Source organism: Engraulis encrasicolus, chromosome 19 (assembly GCF_034702125.1).
Source record: "Engraulis encrasicolus isolate BLACKSEA-1 chromosome 19, IST_EnEncr_1.0, whole genome shotgun sequence".
NCBI classification, from domain to species: Eukaryota; Metazoa; Chordata; class Actinopteri; order Clupeiformes; family Engraulidae; genus Engraulis; species Engraulis encrasicolus.
In genome coordinates, this window is record NC_085875.1 from 35,279,401 (window position 1) to 35,285,400 (window position 6,000).

General features: G+C 48.8%; 1 protein-coding gene across 1 annotated transcript in view; it reads right to left on the reverse strand.

The window, feature by feature from the left end:
* sash1b (SAM and SH3 domain containing 1b) overlaps window positions 1-4,929 on the reverse strand; it is a 52,434-nt gene extending 47,505 nt beyond the window's left edge. Inside the window, exon 1 of the mRNA XM_063184238.1 lies at window positions 4,775-4,929. The gene's annotated coding sequence lies outside the window, so the exon portion shown is untranslated. The remainder of the gene's footprint in view (window positions 1-4,774) is intronic.
* Window positions 4,930-6,000: the final 1,071 nt, after the last annotated feature.

Here is a 6,000-nt window from a genome sequence, read left to right on the forward strand (position 1 = left end):
CATTGGAGCGATCGTGGGGGGTGGGAGAGGGAGCGCAGCGAGTTGCGTTCCTTTCTTTGGAGAAGTGAGCGAAAGGGCTGTGCGCACTCTGCGTGAGATGACCCACAAATCTCAAATCCCTCATCAGAGATTTGGAGATAAATCACTTCCCTCTTCGTCGAGCGAGCGTGACTCAACATTTAGGCCATTTTTCTTGACACGACACTGATCAGCAACAGATGTAGGGATCAAATACATATTTTCGCCATCAACGAATAAACAATACGAAAGGGGGTTTTACAGCACGGTACGGCACACCAATATGCCTTTGCATACGCTGGGAGATATATAAACCATGTCAATCTGAGCTGAAAGGGGTCCTTAAGATTTTTACACCTGGTACAGATTTTGGGTGGAGAAGATGATCAGGGTTCTTTTAGCAAAGACTATAAACAGCATATTTTGCAGTGTCAATCCAACACTATTCTGAGCATATATAGTCCCAGAGGATATTTGGGGTGGGTATTGGCAAGGGGTTCACATTTCGATGTGTATACTATCACGATATAAATGCCACGGTGCGATACTATCACGATGCATTGCAATAGCGATACAGTACATGCATCATTGCGCTGCTCTGCTATATTTACTTCATTCATTTTCTTGAAGTAACACTGAAATTCATCAGTTCAGAGTTGCAGAGTTTATTCAACATAGAGAGAGCTGAATCTAACAGTATTCAATCTACAGCAAATGCCAGTTCGATACAGTGTAAAGATTTCTACTGTGATACCATGACAGTCCTCAGCAGCAGCAGTAGCAGTGTAGCAGCAGCAACAATTTTCCCACAAGTAAACTGATCTGGGACCAGGTGAGAGAGGTAGAGGTGTGAATGTGCTTCAGGGGGGGTTGGTTTAGGTCCTGTAGGAAAGGGAACTGGCACCAGGAACCGTAAACGTGCCGAGGGAGGGAGGGAGGGGGAGAGCAGAGCTGGATGTGGACCATCAGCTCGCACCCCACAAACCCAGATGACTGTGTGGACACTGGTATACACTCTGGCATGCTCAAACAGGAAATGACACGCGCGCGCACGCACACACGCACACACGCACACACACACACAAAGGCTCATTTGGAGGAGAGCAAGCGAGCATGCGCGCATGTTTGTGTGTGTGTGCGTGTGCGTGCGCACATGTGTAGTTGTATGGGTGTGTGTGTGTGTACGTGTGTGTGTGTACGTGTAGTTGTATGGGTGTGTGTGTGTATACACATGTGCAGTTGTATGGGTGTGTGTGTGTGTGTGCGTGTGCGTGTGCGTGCGCACATGTGTAGTTGTATGGGTGTGTGTGTGTGTACGTGTAGTTGTATGGGTGTGTGTGCGTGTGTGTGTATACACATGTGCAGTTGTATGGGTGTGTGTGCGTGTGTGTGTATACACATGTGCAGTTGTATGGGTGGGCGGCTGGAAAAGGATCCGGCTGCCACAAACACGAGGAATGAGCGAGGCGAGACGAGAAGAGAGAGAGAGAGGGAGAGAGAGGGAGAGAGGGAGAGAGAGAGGGAGAGAGAGAGTGAGAGAGAGAAAGAGAGAGAGAAAGAGAGAGGGAGAGAGAGGAAGTGAGACGAGAAGAAAGGGAGAGAGAGGGAGAGAAGAAGAGAGACGAGAAGAGAGGGAGAGAGAGAGAGAGGGCTAGAGGGAGAAATGTGGAGGAAAGAGTAACTGAACTGAACGGGACGAAACCAAACTAAACTAAAGGAGTCATCCCACTGCTGTCTTCACCCAGGCGAGGAATGAGCGAGTCGAGAAGAGAGGGAGAGAGAGAGGGAGAGAGGGAGAGAGGGAGGAAGGACTGGAGAGAGAAATGTGGAGGAAAGAGTCTTACTGAACTGAACTGAGCTAAACAAAATTAAAGTAAGAGTAAGGAGTCTTCCCACTGCTGTCTTCACCCAGCCGTCCGTGAGCTGAGCCGAATGAGTGAGATGAGAGGAGAGGGAGAGAGAGAGAGACGGAGGGAGGGAGGACTAGAGGGAGAAATGCAGAGGAAAGAGTTTAACTGAACTAAACTAAAGGAGTCATCCCACTGCTGTCTTCACCCCGGCGTCCGTGAGCTGAGCTGAGCTGTTCCTGGAGCGCACATGTGGTGGTGGGCTGGGGAGACCCGGGCAGGACAGTGGCTTGGTGCCCAGGAGGAAACGGGGGCTTACCAAAACGCTTACCATGAAGGATCTCTAATGGACTACATGTGTTTCTCCCTCTGCTCGCCCTTGCTCTCTCTCTATTCCCCTCTCTCTCTCTCTCTCTCTGACTTCTGTGCGTCTGTCTCTCTCTCCCACACTTCTTCGTCTTCTCTCTCTCTCTCTCTCTCCCACACTTCTCGCTCTCTCTCTCCCACATGTCTCTCTCTCTCTCTCTCTCTCTCTCACTTCTATCTCTCTCTCTCCCACATGTCTCTCTCTCTCTCTCTCTCTCTCTCACTTCTATCTCTCTCTCTCCCACACTTCTTCTTCTCTCTCTCTCTCTTTCCCTCTCTCTCACTTCTATCTCTCTCTATCTCTCTCCCACACTTCTTCTTCTTCTCTCTCTCTCTCTCTCTCTCTCTCTTTCTCGATTGCTCCCCTCTCTCTGACTCTCTCTGGTTTTCTCTCCCTGTCTCGCTTTCAGTCTGCGGCCAGCTCCACCCCACGTCTCCACACCCTTCCTGCAACATCAGAGACTCCTCTTTCTAATTTTTACTTCTCTTCTCTTCTCTTCTCTTCTCTTCTCTTCTCTTCTCTTCTCTTCTCTGGGTCTGCTATTCCTTTCTCTCGCATTCCTTTCCTTGCTCTGCCATCCGTCTCTGGCTCCATTTGATTTCATTTCATACACAACATCTTGATGTGGATTGTTTGTGCAACTGTAAGTCCAGATGACATGAATTACAGACTTTAATACAGTCAGCCTGTTGCTACAAAGCAGGATAAAACATAAAAGAAGAATGACAGTCACGGTGGAGTGCCTGTTTACATTTCAGCCAACTTCTCCATTTGCCAACTTGAAAACAAACCCATGCAGTGTAACAGGCAGGATCTTCAGGACTCTCATTTTGCCAAGCTCTGCAACTGTTGTCACACTGACTTCCAGACAGACAGAGCTGGATGGTAGGAGTAGTAGTGGTCAAAGTGAGAGTACCTATGTTCCCCGGGTCCCATGTTGCCCTGTCTTTGTAAGGGTACGGGGAACATACGACCCTTTTTCTAAAAAAGGGTTCTATTTTCCCCCGCATGTATGTTAGCGAGTTTTCATATTGTGCCCTTCCCAAAACCATCCCTAAACCTAACCTGTCATAATGCAATGTTTCTGAGTTGTAAATTTGTGTCCTGACCAAAACTATCCTTAAACCTAACCTCACAGTTGCAGCAACTAGCGCTTTGCCATGCGGCACAAGTCTACATGGAAGCAGTGGGGAACATAGAACCTTTTTTTGAAAAAAGGGTCCTATCTTCCCCGGTAGAGGGGAACATAGGACCTGGGGAACATAGGACCCGGGGAACATAGGGATGACCCCGTCAAAGTACTTCAATGCCTCTTCACTATATAACCAGCATTACAGATGGTTGAAATTGCATTGCTCTGTCTCTCTCACACGCACGCACACACACGCGCACGCACACGCACGCACACGCACGCACATTGATAAAGACATCATTTCTCCTCACACCACCTCCTCGTGCGCCTCTGATCATTGAGGCAAGGCCGTGATCAGCGCACCCAAACAAAACTCCACATGACCTCCCAGTTAGGCTTGAACAAGCCCTTTATGACCTCGAGGCACAACTCCATTACGACTTTAACAGATGAAAGCCCTTGACAAAAAAACTAGACGAGAAAAAAAAAACATAGAGCAAACCTCTGGTGTCTCACAATAATGGACTCATGATCACTTCTTTGCATGTGAACAAGTAGATTAGCATCTCGTCCTGTGTTACCTCCTCTGACAGTCTACAGCAGGGGTTCTTAACCTTTTTATCTTAAAGCACCCCCTTACCCGTGCCCAAGACTGCCCAAAAGCTGATTTAATTGACTAATTACAGTGATTCTTGCTTGAGACATTAATCAATACCTTAATCACTTTACATGAGGACCAAAACGTGCTTTAATTTGGTTTTGATTTGGCATAATTATAATGTTAGCAAACAGAATTTTGGTCACATCCTCAACGAAAAAAAAAAATCTGCACACCCCCTGAAATCTCTGGCGCACCCCCAGGGGGTTCCCGCACCCCAGGTTAAGAACCACTAGTCTACAGTACACATCCAGCGTGGGAGAGCTGTTTAACTTTCCCATGGTACCTGAGATACCTCTCTCTCTCTCTCTGTGTGTCTGTCTGTCTGTCTGTCTGTGTATCTCTTTCTCTGTCTCTCTCTCCCTCTTTCTATCCATCTCTCTCACACACTGTCAGACTCCAAAGTCTTTCCAGAGAACTGGGGCAGATCGGGACTCTGCGCTTGAAAGAACACCCCCGTGTCTCTCTCTGGGACAACCGCCAGAGCTTTCTGGGCCAGGAGTCTCTCTGTGTGAGAAACTCACACACTCACGCGACAGGCAGGAGGTCAAGCGGCATACGGCGTAACTATATCACCCCAAAACAAGACACCGGTAAAACTCCACCAAAAACCTGCTTAAGCAACCCAGAAAGACTCTGCCAACAAATAGAACATAGTTCTAAAGGACGGGGGGACAGACCACAAAGTCCCTCCAGTCCAGAGACAAACATATCAAGCTGTGATAAAAACAACTCTCTTGAGGGACACTCACCACTGAACACGAAGTCTCCCGGCACGCAACGACACAGCGAGTTCACTTTTAGTAAGTCAGTCACAGTCAGCACGAGCCAGCCAGCCAGCGTAGCGGAGAGACAGGCAGCGGGACTGTAGCTCCCGTCCCATCAGACGCGACACAACTCCTGCCAAAGTTTCTCTTCTCTCCGAGCAGGAGAACAATGCATGTTGAAGAGTTGGAGCTGGTGCCCGCGGAGCAGAGGGGAGGAGAGCAGAGCAGAGCAGAGCAGAGGGAGGATGGGTGTAGTGTAGCAGGACTGGAGGAGGTGGAGGAGGAGGAGGAGGAGGAGGAGGAGGGGGACTACTGCTGTAATAAATCAGCGTGAGTTGCCGGGCCAGAGGCGGCATGAGACTCGCGACGGCCCCTAAGGGTGGAGCTGTGCACACTCATTCACTTGCTCTCTCACTCTCCCTCTCTCTAACACACACACACACACACACACTCATTCTCTCCCTTCTTCTGTCTTACTCCCCTTCTTTCTTTCTTTCTGCCCCTCTTTCTTTCCTTCTTTTGCCATCTCTCGCTCGCTCTCTCGCTCTCCGCCTCACACACACACACTCTCGTTCTCTCCCTCCTTCTGTCTTACTCCCCTTCTTTCCTTCTGCCATCTCTCGCACTCCATTGCTCCTTTCGTCTATCCCTCTAAGCTTACTGACTCCTCTCTTCTTCTCTCAGCTTTTCTTGTTCGCTCTCCTCTCTGTCCCTCCTCCAGCTGCAATGCCACCTCTGGCGGACACACACACATACAGTATAATTATACTTACAGTCTCTCTCTCTCACACACACACAGACACACACACGCACACACACACAGACACGCACAAACACACAACAGTATATAGAAACTCTATGAAAGTTACCACATGCCACTGAACATATCCATTGACCTACTGTATGTCCTGGAATGTATGTTTGACTGTGTCTCCTTTGCACAAGACACAATGACAACACTGTGTGCGTGTGTGTGTGCGTGCGTGCGTGCGTGCGTGCGTGCGTGCGTGCGTGCGTGCGTGCGAGAGAGAGAGAAAGAGATGGTTTCTGACACAGGCTAAGTGTAGCCTTCCTTTCAAGGACAGATGCTGAGTCATTCTGGGAGTAGTGCTGATTTTATTATTCATAAAGTAAACAAGAATCCCACAGACATACTGACACAAACTCACATACTTGCTCATCTGAAAACCGGAACTGAAATCTTACTTTCC